The sequence below is a fragment of the Nilaparvata lugens genome, chromosome 6 (genome assembly GCF_014356525.2).
Source record: "Nilaparvata lugens isolate BPH chromosome 6, ASM1435652v1, whole genome shotgun sequence".
Lineage (NCBI taxonomy): Eukaryota > Metazoa > Arthropoda > Insecta > Hemiptera > Delphacidae > Nilaparvata > Nilaparvata lugens.
Window position 1 is genome coordinate 10906363 of NC_052509.1, and position 15525 is coordinate 10921887.

The 15525-nt window shown below is 35.4% G+C and overlaps 1 long non-coding RNA gene across 1 annotated transcript; it reads left to right on the forward strand.

Moving 5' to 3' along the window:
• Positions 1-9572: 9572 nt before the first annotated feature.
• Positions 9573-11102, forward strand: LOC120351787. Its single transcript, XR_005571529.1, has 3 exons — positions 9573-9882; positions 10820-10919; positions 11025-11102. It is a non-coding gene; the product is annotated as an uncharacterized LOC120351787 (long non-coding RNA).
• Positions 11103-15525: the final 4423 nt, after the last annotated feature.

Below are 15525 nucleotides of genomic sequence, written 5' to 3' on the forward strand. Positions count from 1 at the left end.
AGAGCAAGTGTCGATAAAATTTGATTAAGTAGCCTAGCACTTCTTTAAAGCGTTGAAGAAATTCTAATAAGATTTGCACTCTTTCTCTTCCTCACCCTCTCTCTATATTATACGATTATCTATCTCTCTCTCTCTCTCTCTCTCTCTCTCTCTCTCTCTTCCTTTCTATTCCATTTTTCTCGTTAGGCTGGTAGATATAAGCAAGCATCTTATATCAGACCTGTTTCAGAACTTCTCAGTGCAGGAATCGATGAGAAAGGCAAAGAAAACGAAGAAGAAGAAGAAGAAGAAGAAGAAGAAGAAGAAAAAGAAGAAGAGAAGAAGAAGAAGACAGAAGAAGGAGAAGAGGAAGAAGAAGAAGAAGAGGAAGAAGAAGAAGAAGAAGAAGAAGAAGAAGAAGAAGAGAAGAAGAAGAAGAAGATGAAGAAGAAAAAGGAGAAGAAGAAAAAGAAGAAGACGAAGAAGGAGAAAAAGAAGAAGAAGAAGAGAAGAAGAAGAAGAAGAAGAAGAAGAAGAAGAAGAAAAGAAGAAGAAGAAGAAGAAAAAGAAGAAGACGAAGAAGGAGAAAAAGAAGAAGAAGAAGAAGAAGAAGAAGAAGAAGAAAAGAAGAAGAAGAAGAAGAAGAAGAAGAATAAGAAGAAGAAGAAGAAGAAGAAGAAGAAGAAGAAGAAGAAGAAGAAGAAGAAGAAGAAGAAGAGGAAGAAGAAGAAGAAGAAGAAGGGTGTTGGGGAAAATAGGGAAGAAGAAGGGAATGAACCCACATTCATGGTTAATTTTGAAAGTTTTGTGTAGTAGAATCAGTTCTATTTTAAAGTGGTAGTTAATATTTAGATGAAATCGTAAATCGATTTGAACGGTAAAACTTCAAAGGACAAAAAATTGACAAAAAATTTGATACACGTTGAAAATTTATCATTAAAACAGGTTGTCATAAGACAGTTTTCCCAAATTATTATCTCTCACCTTCGCAAGCATGTATTTCAACTAGCAAATCAATTTTAGGAGCGTAATAATCGTTATTCTCTAAGCTTCGCTGTAGATTAACGCTAATTTTCGCCAACTTGCATACATAAAGTTTGATTAATTATGATAATTTTTATAATGTGAGTGCAAAAATTACATTATCCTCACGATAAAATAAAATTAGACTAGTCGACTTGTGCCTTTAATCGAATTAGCTGAGCTATTAAGAGCGGCACTGAGAGAGTTCTTAATTGGAAGATCTCGTTAACTCATCTCAACTTAACTCTCGACTTATCTTAACTCATCACTCAACTTATCTGAATGTGAAGCTTATAGCATAGTCCATAGGCCAGTTTCCGAGCTCGGGATTCAGCTAAGTTCTAGACTTTAAACAGCTGGAGTCAGAAAATTGGCTTTCCGAAACGGGGCGTAGTCGTAGTCCACGATTAAATTAAATTTCGAAAAACTAGAAAATTGAACACAAAATGAAATAAAGAGAAAATAGTGTAAAGTTTCAGCTATTTTGCATTATTCAGGAATGTTTCATTTTGAAGAAAAGTAGAGAAGACTGGTCCAGCCATCTACTTCGTATGCCAGCAAATAGACTTCCAATTCAAGCTTGGCACTACAAACCCGATGGGAGAAGACGCGTCGTCGGACGACCGATGAAGAAATGGATGCTGGAACAGGCCAACACAGCCTAATTCTTGAATGACGACGATGATGATGATGATGATGATGATGATGATGATGATGATGATGATGATGATGTTTCATTTCGTCAGGGCAAAAAGTTTCCAAGTATAGAAATGAGAAAATAGAGATTATTACAAAAATCTGGTGTGGCGCACTCACTTAGCTTCCCTTGCCGTTATGGAAATTGATCACCTGAAGCTAGTGTTCACGCGCATCTTAAGTCTACTATTAAAAGATCTGAGCCAGCTGGTGACAGGACAATAACGCTGGAGACACACGAAGTCTTCTATCTCTTCATAGTGAATGATTTAATAGAATCAACAGTTGCCAACAGTTTGCAATTGAATAATCACATCTTCTTGAATTTCGAGCTTATTTTCAATTATTTTTAGGTGGAATAGTTACTGAACATTAATTGTAGAGATTTTCATGCTAAATCATTTCCACCTGGAATTTTTCGTTCAAATTGTATCTGGAGCCTGATAATTGTAAATCTAAAATCAAAATTTGCATAGATTGGGTGGAGCTCCTGGAATTTCTAAAGATATGGGACTTGTGGCAGCTGTTTTAGATGTGAGGGGCCGAAGCGCAAAAATTCCCGGATACAGGAGCCGACCCCTGTATCCACCTTCCACCCCTGCAGTATATAGGCCCAAAGGCCTCTCCTGCAGAACTTGTAACTCTCCCGCGCGTGCGAGCTGCTTCTGAAAACTCAGGCCGCAGTGATAGTATGATCAGCACTGAGTTAGCGTGGCACTATGATTCAAAGTATCATTGCACCACTCACTGTCCTCGACCTGTCACCAGCACTGTTTCCAGTGTTAGTGGCAGACCGAATTTTCCGCCTAGTGTTAGTCCTCCTACTTCGGTCTACTGGTGCTACGAGGGCACCACTTCTAAGGGTTACTGTGGCTATTTATGAAGAAAAATTTTTATTACGATATCTAGTTTTATTCTCTCCTCAAATCTTTAGTCTCATTAGCCCCAGATGCCTATGCATCAACAAAATAGGTCAGTCAGTCAATTAGAGATTTTAATTTTGTAGTTTTTATATATGGCTGTTTTAGGTATAAATTTGATTAAAATCGTTGGAGCCGTTTTCGAGAAAATCGCGAAAAACCCTGTTTTTGACAACATTTTCGCCATTTCAGCCGCCATCTTGAATTGCATTCGATCGAAATTGTTTGTGTTGGATCCTTATAGTGTAAGGACCTTAAGTTCCAAATTTCAAGTCATTCCGTTAATTGGGAGATGAGATATCGTGTACACAGACGCACATACACTCATACACACACACACACACACACACACCCACACACCCCCACACACACACACACACCCCCACAGACCCCCCCCACCATACACACAACACACACACACACACACCATACACACACACACACACACACACACACACACACCCACACACACACACACACACACACACACACACCACACACCACACACACACACACACACACAACACACACACAAATCATGTTTTTGGACTCAGGGGACCTTGAAACGTATAGAAAACTTGAAATTAGGGTACCTTAATTTTTTTTGGAAAGCAATACTTTCCTTACCTATGGTAATAGGGCAAAGAAAGTAAAAATGGTTAGGATTGGAATAATAATTATTTTCTTCACAATATTGCTTCCAATCATATTCTAGTTAATGTTAGTTGGTTTGAAACATGAGAGTGGATCATGCAGCTTTTGTTGAGTGTTATCAATGACCGATAAGAAGTGACGAGCCGAACGATGAGAGGAAATGTCACCGGAAGTTCAACTGATAAGACAGAGTGGGAGATGTGATTGACAAGAGAAGAGAGAAGAAGAAGAGGAGGGAGTAGAAAAAGAGGAGAAGGATTCATATTCTTCCATTCATGTGCTAACAAAACAAAATTCAACCTACGTTCGTATTCCTATATTCCGTAGATCCTACGTATTCCTACGTTCGTTGCTGTATCCTATACTATTAAACGAGCAATTTCTGTTTATATGTTCAAATGTTTAGATGTTTAGATGTTTGGATCTTTATATGTTTCTATTTCACAGGATCTCGAGAACGGCTCCAACGATTCTCACGAATTCAGAACATAGTAGGTTTATAATATAAAAATTCAATTGCACTAGGTCTCATCCCTGAGAAAACTCGCTGAAGGACATTGGAAGGATAATTATAATTCATCCTTGGAAAAACAACTGCTGATAATAATTATTTCGTCGTCTGTTGATGATGGAAGTGAGTGAACGAATTCATGTGTGTGGGGCTGTGTCAAAATTATGACTCAGCTATTGAACTTTTGTAATCATTCAATCAGGTACTTAGTGCCGGTTGCAAGAAAGCCGGGTTATTTTCAATCCTGATTAATTCCAGTATATCCATCTTTTTGAAATGGTCTTCTCTGATTTGGTTCACGTGAAATTAATCAGGATTAAAATTTCACCGGCTTTTGTGCAACCGGGCCTTTGTGAAGGAAATTTTTGCATTCCTCTGGGAATTAATCTTAATTTACTGTGATTAGATGGAACATTTGTGTATGAACTGTGATTGTTATTGTAATTTCTTCATTCGTAAAATTTTTTTATGCTTTTTTACTCCAGAGCGAAGCTCGGTCCCCAGTAGACTCATATAGATACTTCTGGGAAGAATTTTTGCACAATCCCCGAGAAATAAGGAAAAATTTTTGCGCAAATCCCCCTCCCCCTCCCCCCTCCCCCTCTGCGCCCCCACTCCTCTCCCTCTCCTCTCCTTCTCCCTCTCCTTCTCCCTCTCCTTCTCCCTCTCCCTCTCCCTCTCCTTCTCCCTCTCCTTCTCCCTCTCCTTCTCCTTCTCCCTCTCCCTCTCCCTGTCCTTATCTTATCTCCCAGTGAGGACGAGGGGGAGGAAGAGAGAGAGAGACAGTGAGGGAAAAAATAATTTCCCTTTGAGGGAAAAATTCTCTACTGTCAAATTAAAGTGAATCCATATTTCTACTGACAGATTAAAGTGAATCCATCTAATGCTATACTGTCAGATTAAAGTGAATCCATATTTCTACTGTCAAATTAAAGTGAATCCATCTAATGCTATACTGACAGATTAAAGTGAATCCATCTAATGCTATACTGACAGTGAGAGTCAACCTTGGAAGATATGCTCAAATTATTCTCTCAGTCAGATCTTACTTCAGACAGCTTCAGCATCATGAATCTCTAAGATATAAGAACCCAATTCAACTTATACTGACAGATTAAAGTGAATCAATCCCAGTCTAGTATAGATAAGAAACTCTTTTGTAGATGTGCTAAAACCCTATTACTCTTTAAGTTTCTCGTTCTAGAGTTAGTTGCAAGGATCTTTTCAAATATTCTTTCCAAATTCATGTTAATGCATAACAATATTAGCTACAACTATTGACAACTGCTTTTTTCATATCATATGCACTTCAAAAAATATTTTCTCAGTCTATATTATGTAAATTCATTTATAATTGTATATAAGTGTAAAAAACCAGTATATATTGTAATCTACACGAATAAAGCATTCTCTCATTAGCTTTATTTATTTATTAGATAGAACGAACAATACAATAGTTGGAAAAGAAAAAACAGGCTATTGCCCAAAACTTCTTCAATTTCCTGATTTTGTCACAAATCGTTCAAATATTATGTTCACTTCAATTTCAACATCAAATCTTCAATCTGAAACTATGAATCAGAATAAAACAAAGAGTTTCAAATTTAGATAAATTGATAATGAAACTTGCGTTAAAACAAAAACTTCAAATATTCATACTGTTTTTGTTAAGAAGTTTGATGAAACTTCTATAGCAATGATTAAACCTTTCCTTGTCTATATGACATCTCAAGTAATTGAAGCATTTAATTTGTTACAAAATTTGGTTCTCAAGCACTATCACGGATCTATCTAGTGACTATCTATCTATGAGCTTGAATTTTTCTTTTTTCATCATGTCAAAGTCCATACCAATCCTATTTGAAATAAGTAAATGTGCTTAAATTTTAAACCATTTTCAGCAAATACTAAATTAAATAAGAGATTTGTTTTTCCCCCAGCACTGGGAGATATAATTAACATTCTTGCATTTTCTTTATTTGTAATTAATTTATCAAAGTATTCCAAAAATGGCTATAGATATCCTCAGACCTATATCACTTGGGGTATCAGCTCTATTGATGAACAGAGAGAGGTCAATGATCTAAGTTGATCTTTTACATTTTTTATCTGCAATGTCATACAAGCATTTCCAAAGTTCATCGGAATTTGTAACAATAGTTGAGAAATCATTTGCACTACAATAATGTAGATGACCTGTATCTAGTATGTCCAATAATTCGAAAATCTCAGATAAAATTGGAAAATGTACATTTTCTGTTTTTGTTAACGCTAGATCAACATCATTGCCTTGGAATCCTGTTGAAAATTTAATATTTTTTGCAATAGAATCAAATTCATTGAATGAAATTGACATCAAGAGGCGAGTTAATTTTTTGAATTTTGCAAAGCTAAAACACTGCATGACCTAGATCAAGCTATGAACTATAATTGATAAGGTAGGAATGTGCACTTAGCTGTAACAGTTGTGTCTGAGGGGGCGTATCTCTTGATAAAAATGGCTATAGATATCCTCAGACCTATATCACTGGGGGTATCAGCTCTATTGATGTCTTAACAGAGAGAGGTCAATGATCTTTTACATTTTTTATCTGCAATGTCATACAAGCATTTCCAAAGTTCATCGGAATTTGTAACAATAGTTGAGAAATCATTTGCACTACAATAATGTAGATGTCCTGTATCTAGTATATCAAGCACTTCGAAAATCTCAGATAAAATTGGAAAATGTGAGGGAAAAAATAATTTCCCTGAGGAAAAAATTCTCTACTATCAGATTAAAGTGAATCCATATTTCTACTGACAGATTAAAGTGAATCCATCTAATAACTTATACTGTAAAATTGCAAATAATTGGTTTGCTTTCCACCCGACAGTTAAGAAAAATTTCACAAATTTATATTGAAATTTTCTATGTGTGCTGTACAAACCTGCGGGCGTTGCTTTTTAAGTGTGCTCTCCGAGAATATCTATAGTAAATTTAGTATGAACAAGCATTCCAAAAATGGCTATAGATATCCTCAGACCTATATCACTTGGGGTATCAGCTCTATTGATGAACAGAGAGAGGTCAATGATCTTTTACATTTTTTATCTGCAATGTCATACAAGCATTTCCAAAGTTCATCCAGAGGCGAGTTAATTTTTGAATTTTGCAAAGCTAAAACACTGCATGACCTCGATTAAGTTATGAACAATAAAATTGATAAGGAGGAATGTGCACTTAGCTGTAACACAGTTGTCTCTGAGGGGGGCGTATCTAATTGTAGACAGACAACATGTACGAGCTTTATGCAATCTCAGTGCATGCAAGCAATAAACACACTGTAATTCCTTTCCGTTGTAGAAGAATCCATAACGTGCAAAGTTTCTTTTCTGCGCATTCGTATACATCGGTGCCAATTTCATACTTTGCATTCGATTGTTTTCGCACAAGAAATTATTTGTTTGATACATATTTTTAAACAGCAAAGAATTATAATGTTGGGCACTGTACAACGCACACCTTCCATCGGGTCTATATTTATGTATCTTACATGCATCATAACACCACGAAGTGGTGAAAAAGCTGAAATTGGGCTTGAGAAAGTCCTCCGGTATGCATTGTACGTTAGAATGCAATCTTCTCAAAAACTTTGCTTTCTCAGTTCCTTTTGTGAAAATTTTCTCATAACTTGCAAGGTAATCACGTATTAATGAGTCACTGTATTCTAAATCTCCATCTTCCCATTTTATTTTATGATAGTAACGTTCCAGCCATGTTACGTCGTTAAACAATTTTGCGCTCAATTCCATCTTTGGAAATGGTGATTTGAAATGGAATACAGCATAATTATTGCACTCGTCAATGATAGCAAGTTCTTTCACAATAATTTGATTACAAGTTTGTTTAAACCAGTGAAGATCAACCGTAGCAATTTTCGTAGGTGTCTGCTTTTGCACTCCTTTCTGTTCCTCTTCACGTATCTGTTCCTCCTCACGTTTCTGCTCCTCCACCTCCTCTTCCCCCTCCTCTCCCGACTTCTGGATTGGTGTACTGCTTCTCCTTGGTTCATAATGGAAATTTGTTGATTCAATATCGTAAAGTACCGACGAGTGAGCTTTGTCCAAAATATCAGAATCAAGATCACAAAGTATAGAGCAAGTTTGTGGCTTGTCCAAAATATCAGAACACAAAGAATAGGACATGATTCCTGTTCAAAGGTAAAACTGATAATGGCTTACATTTGGCGCAGTACACACCTTATATAACCTGCAGTGATGCACTCTATCAACAAATTACTGAACTTCTCAATTTAACAGCACGTACTCCGGAGTACATATCATGTTATTTTCATAATTTCTCTGGTTTGATTCACATTTTATTCTGAAATCGCACGGTAAATGTAAAAAAGAAATTTCCTGCATCGCGAATACGTCAGAGAGATTTTTGACACTTTCGGTAGGCAAAATTAAATTTTTAGATTCCTACAAGTTTATGTCTGAATCCTTGGAAGTATTGGTGCGTAATTTGGTAGAAAGTACAGACATGGAAAAGAAGTTGGGGAAAGAAAGTACATTGGAAAGAACTTCCTCCAATAGAATGATTTAACGGACACGCGAAGAATATCAACATGCACAAAGAGTGTTCTCAACATTCAATATTTTCATTACCTTTCAACTCAATGCTCGAACATTAACAACTAAAGTTAATTAATTAATCATTACACTAACTTAATCTAAAAGAAAAAATGGAATTTTCTATTAATTTGGAATAATACTTTGAATTCGCCTATTCAGATCATCTATTTGAAATGAATTTTCAAAATGCATTTCAAATAGTTGATGTGAAAAAGTCAAACACAATAAAAGAATGAATGGAATACCAATCCAGCCATGTGTACGATGTACACAAGACCTTGCAAGGTCGCGAATGAATGAAATGCATCACACCAGATGTGGCAGGCCAACGCCCTCACTTCGCAACAAGGAAGGCAGAGCGTTGAGCCGACCTTGACACAGTGAGCGATCGGCTGATGTTGTCAGCTCATGCGCATGCTTGCGCGTGCATACACACTTCATTCTATAAAACACATTTTAATTTTTCTTATCACTCAATGCAACTTGGAGAGTGAGTGATTGAGTTCTCTACACGTATACTAGTGTGATAGGTGAGTGAAAACTTTTTATAGAATAACAAACTATTTTTTATTGATATATAACAAGTAAATTATGCGGTTAACAAAGTAGGTTATGTATATGCTGATAGGCGATGCAATTGTCACCTTAACACAAAACTTGTAAATTATAGATTCATACAACCTCAGCTGAGTGAAGTGGAGGAAACACAATACTTGAAAATTATAGTTTATAATGAAAATATATGTAATGGCTTGTGCCAAAACTAAATACTTGAAAATTGTGATTTACAAGATATAGGTTATATTGCCGAAAGGCGATGTAATGTCAAGTCCGAAAATTTGTTACAAGATTATTAACAAAATAAGTAATAATAAAATTCATAAAATGTTAACTGGTAATATAATTATCATGATTTAAATTTTATGCATTTTAACAATGTTTATGTCAGTCATGTACTGATTAATATGTTTGACAAACAGTAACAATGATTTACATTTACTTTTAAAATTTTGGATGTCTTTGGAGGTCAAGATCTGCGTGAAACGTTCAGGTATGTAAACATCTGTTGTTCTCTGACCTGACAGCCGGATCTTGAGCACCACGCGACGTCCATGTTGATTGCAGACCTCCTTCACGTCCTCAATAGGGTAAGGCATACCCTCCATCAACTCTCTTAGAGGAGTCCAGGGTTTCGGGGCATACCTATTGATGACAGTGAGGAAGTGCTCCTCGGGGAGAATTTCATCCTCCTCCTGCTGTAACAGCATCATTATGGAGCTGTCCTCCTCATCCTCTTCCACCGCACGTTTCTGTTGAAAAATATTTCATTAGACTCTTATTTGTTTCAGGTTATAAAATCATACAAGAGAGAGATCTTGCGCTCAACAGATTCACTACTCAAAACTGTGACTAATAACTCGCAAATTCTCTGACATGAGAGAGTGATCTTGCGCTCAACAGATTCACTACTCAAAAAATGTGAGTAATAACTTGGAAATTCTCTGACATAACTCTCAATTATCGGAAAAAAATTTTTCACTTCATTACAATCAACATAAATGATTGCAGAAAACATAAATTAATCATTAATCATGCAAATTTTTGTTTCACACTCAAACAACAACTATTTTTCATATATATATATATATATATATATATATATATATATATATATTATATATATATATATATATATATGTAATTCTCCAATTCAAATTGTTTCAGTAGGAATGTTTCATGCGACATATTTAGTAAACATGTTTAAACAATACAACCATCGTGAGAATTTATCTGTGTTCGGATTGTTTTGATAGCACAATTTGATAGCTCAGTCTTCGCTCACAGTATAAGAATCAGTAATGACTTGTAATGCACACAAAAGATTTATAAAATTCACATTTTATAAAGATTTTGTGTACATTACAATAATAATATTTTTGTATGCTAACCTTCGATTGAGTGAGGACGTCGGGCTCCTCATCGTCGTCGACAAACAGCCTCCTCTTGACAGACTGCTTGGGGGCGGGTACCGATGTGAGCGCCGCTCGGCGTGGTGCCCAAGTAGCTTGCGGGAGAGGGCTGCTGTCTCCCACGATGATGTTGGAATCCTCATCTTGGACGAAGATCCCTTGTTTCTTCAAGGGATCTGAGGTTGAGGCTGAGGAGGAGGTGGCGGCAGCAGCAGAGGCAACAGCTGATGTTGTAGCCATGCTGCGGCGCTTCTGCTGTTGCTCCCAGAAGTTGAGTTCCCTCTGGAGGCGGGCTGTCTGGCAATAAGAATGAGGATGAGGATGCACGGTGTGACTTGTCCATTTTAAAGTGTCGAGAAGCGCGTACTAATAGCTCTCTAACGTGAATGATGATTTTCCACTGAGAAAAGCGATTATATAGCAAGTCGTTTCTCTGTCTGTTGCAGGCTTGTACGAGTGAGATAGAAACACAAAGGAGGCGTGTATCACAATTGGCGAACACTGCCGATACTCCCCAGAGCTTTAGCACGACGATAACATTTGATTGTAAGTGAAAATTTTTGTTATATTCTCATATTTTTGTGAAATAACACTAAATTGATTTATAATATATATTTAGTGTTACAGTTTGGTTACATTGTTTTTCCACAGCATTTTCTCACCTCACAACTCGGTCTCATAAGCAATTGTGCTCTCGTGAAGGAACCTTACCTGCATCTAGAAAATCATAGCCGAGGAGCTAAGCTACCTGAACCGAGTCGAGGAGCTAACTGAGAGAAGTTGATTATTTCATTTCGTCAAATCAACACATGTAAGTTCATTTTTACTTAAATTTTTCTCCTCCTCCTTTGTCCTCCTTTCTCCTCCTTTGTACTCTGTTCTCCTCCTCCTCCCCTCCGAGGACAAAAATTGTCCTCCGTTCTCCTCCTTTGTCCTCCTCCTTTGTCCTCCTCCTCCACTCGTTTAGCAGGAAAGAAAAAATGAGAGAGGAATCAGGAGAAGGGGTGAGAGCTCAATGTCATGAGGATTGTCACAATAATTTTCTTTATTTTTAAATTATTATACATACATCAAAGCATATCTATGACCAAATCAAATACAGAAAGTAACTCTTTCCTTATTCCTACTGGGAATAAAACATCTAGCTTGATTCTAATTTTATAATTCAAATCTATGTTCGGGTTTTCAAATTCTTCCTCTAACCAATAGTTTGAAAATGCTTCCACATTTTCAAACTGTAGGATATACCGAGTATTGTTTCTGTTGTACACTTCTTTTATTGCAATAATGACTAACTCTATACCTTGTGGTAACTCTTCCAATCTTTTACACTGTCCTACTTTTACTTTCCCTTTAATTTCCAGCATTGTGATGTTATTATACTGCTCCACTTCTTTTTGTGTGAAGGGAGTGTCTTCCAAGTTTTTCCAAACATCTGGGAGAAACTTAACTGATTCTATTCTAGGAAATGTATGTCCATTATAGCTTGACATACCATTGACTGTAATTACACAAATTTTCTCTTCCCTTGGTAGACAAATAATTTCTTTTTTGTCAGTGTAAGGGATTACAAAATAACCCTCTTTCTTGAGAGTTTCGATAGCTTTGTATGCATTAATGAAAACATTTTTATGGCAACCCTTTACAAAGTAAACGTTTTTCAAACCATCTTTCTCCCCTAGTACACCTACATATGGGAATTTCCCAGTATTATTCACAGTAAATGCAGTCACATTATAAACTCCACTAGGCTCAAAATTTCGCCAATGTGAATGGTCCAAGTTCCTCTCTCAAATTTTCTATTTCTTCCTCAAATTCTTCTAGCTGCTTATGCCGTTCCCTAAATGACTATGTGGCTTCAAAAAACTCAATTTTCCTCCGTTTTAGATCAATTTCATCCAGTTCTAGCTTACGCTTCTTGGCTGATAGCACTGAGATAGGAGACAAGGGTATGGAGGAAGCTTACAAGTTATGTTTGCCCGTTTTCTTAAGACTTGTGGTATCAAGTTACCTGTTGCTACAAGACCCAACTCATCTAGGTCAACAACTTTGGATATGGTAGAGAAAACTGTGGTTGACTTGGAGAAATAAGTCTCTCCACTCTTAATATAACACTTTTGTGAGAAACTGATATTATTTTTGTTTGATGGATCCTCGAAAATTTCCACATAATTAATAGGTAGTAGATTAAAGCTAAATGCAGAGATTACATAGGATATTATTTTATTTCTATGTTGTGGGTCAGTGGGAAGCTTTACTTGTACTCCACTCAATTTGCTGGTATTGCTATTACCCCAGTAAACATACTGTAGAAGATCATTATAGATCAAACAACAACTATTTTTCAAATTATCTGTCAGTTTTCTCCACATTTTAGCCAAGGACACAGAATAAATTGGAGCATTTTGGAAATAATTTCTACTATCATTCAAGAGTGACAAGCTATCTTGAATAGGGTCAAAGGTTTTGCTATTGGCTCTATTTGTTAAACTATAGTTACAGATTGTAGCTTCCAAACGTGTAATACCATGCATTTTACCTGTAGGAGAGGTGAAAGTTTTCCCTAATCTTGAATCTGCACACTCAATAAAGTCTACAATATGGTTACCTAACTGCTTATTTACACCAGAGCTTGTTATTTCACATACAAACTTATTATAAATTTTCACCCTCGCACTATTAACCCAACTCAAACAATCAATCCCAACAGTTTTATTGTTATCTGCTATCACATAATAGTCTTCTTTATATTCTCCTTGGAAACAAAAATGATGATTTGTAGTTAGAAAATCACACTTTAGTGAACCATCTTGGATAGATAAGAGTCAATTACTAACTAAGTAAATATTTTACAATTGATTATATACGCTGATCATTCCAACTTATAGTTTAATATGTTTTCAGATATGAGCTCTCGAACGGAAATCATTTGATGAATATATAAGCTCAGTATATTATAATAGGCATTTTAATGAATTACGTAAATATGATTCTGTTTCTTTAGAAAAAATGGCGAGAATACAAAGTTATCGTTGTGAACTAACTGAACTATTGGAGACGCATCAGCAATTATTGGACCAGTTAGCAGAAAAAGGATGGACAAATCTACAATATTTAACATTTGTGAGAGATTATGAAAAATTAGGAGTTTGGCATAGTGATAACTATAATCATATTTCAGTTTGTGATTTATACGGTACATCATATGATAAATTCTGGGAGAATGGCAATATCCCAGGCTCATACAGATGTGATTGTGCACATCTTAAAGAGTCTATCGATAAAATAAGAAGGTTATAACAGAAAAAAATAAACATTTAACAAAAGAACAATTAAATGAACTTATCTGGAATTTTTTATCAGATTTTCAGATGAGACAGGCTTAGAACAAGATTGATAGCATATTCTGTTTAATTTCAGATTGGAGATGGATTCAATTTCATTTGATAAGAACTATTTTTCGAATAAAATCGATAAAAAATATAGATGTTGTTATTTCGAACTTATTGACAAAACAATATTAGAATTGAATAATTTCGGAAAAGAAGGACTAACGTTTGAGGAATATTTAACATTTATAAAACCTGGTAAAAGTGAAGAACAGAAGTCAGAACATATAAGCATATGTTATATTATAAATAAGAATATAGTTGATAGACATCGAAGACGCGAATTAAAGGAAATTCCTGAATTTTGCTTTTGTAATTCATTAGGTTGGTTGAATATTCGAATGTATTATTTCATTGATGATAGGTTAACAGATAAAAACATTGATAGTGTAAGATTTACATTTGAAATTATGAAAATGTGTGGCGAATCAGCGATGTTGTACAAACTTTAACTTTTTTACAGAGATTATGATGAACTCGTTAATTGAGGAGAGAATAAAACTATTAAATACTAAAAGCTTTGAATGTGAAAATTAATTGTAATACTTGTAGAGGTTTAAGGAATAAATGTATTAGTTGTAAGTTAGAATAATATATGAAGGCGGTTTAGTCTGATTACACTCTATATTTCCTTCTCAACCTGTAACGTATAGCTTGCAAGATCTAAACGGAGAAGTAATTAGTGGTAGGTTTAATGCAGAAGAAATTAAAAAAAAAAACGCAATTAAACGAAACGGAGAGACAGGTGTATTTGATTGAAAACATATTAAAACGTGATAAAAAAGGACTGTTAGTGAAATGGATTGGGTTTTCAACACCTAGTAAAGATCAATTATTAGATGAAAATAATCTATTGTAAATAACATGTACATTTATTGTAAATACATTCCATTTATTGTAAATATCATGATGTACATTCGTTGAAAATATAATAGCTCCTCATAAAAAATTGGTTCTCATTTCGTAATATAAGAATCTTTTGAACATCCATAATCTGTCTGATGATGTGGAGAGGAGGTGGAGAGTGTTGGCCTGCATTCCAATCTCTGGGAAACGCCTCTCTATACAAGTAGCGTCATCATGACCTCGGTCATTGTTCTAACTATTCAGTGGCTTATCAGATCACGTTCTGTACGTTTGTAATCATGAGTCAATTACCAATTGTTAACTCATGATTACAAATAAAGAAAAGCCTGCATTTTGTAAAAATGGAGAGCTACTACCTCACAATGCAAGAATGTTAATTATATCTCCCAGTGCTGGGGGGAAAAACAAATCTCTTATTTAATTTAGTATTTGCTGAAAATGGTTTAAAATTTAAGCACATTTACTTATTTCAAATAGGATTGGTATGGACTTTGACATGATGAAAAACTGGACTGAAATGGAACAATCCAAGTCTCTATCTGGAAAATAACTGAATTTTTTATAAAAATAGAGACTTTTGCGCTACATAGTTGAAATCAATCGAGATTGAATCAAGCCTGGGATTTTCAGTTTCTTTTAGAAGGAAGAAAGCAAGTTCAAGTGAAAAATTCATCTTTGCTTATCTGATATTTATTTTTAGATAATAATTTATCTTTCTCTAGATCTTAGTTTATGGATGATCTAGCCGGGTGTCCAGGGTAAAAAGAGGATAAGGCGAGTGACGCGAGCCTGCTGGCTTGTATATCATAAGATGACAATATGCTTACTACTAATAAGTTCCCTAAAAGCACTTACGTATACGAGGAAAACATAAAATGAATGTCGAGTGTTGATGA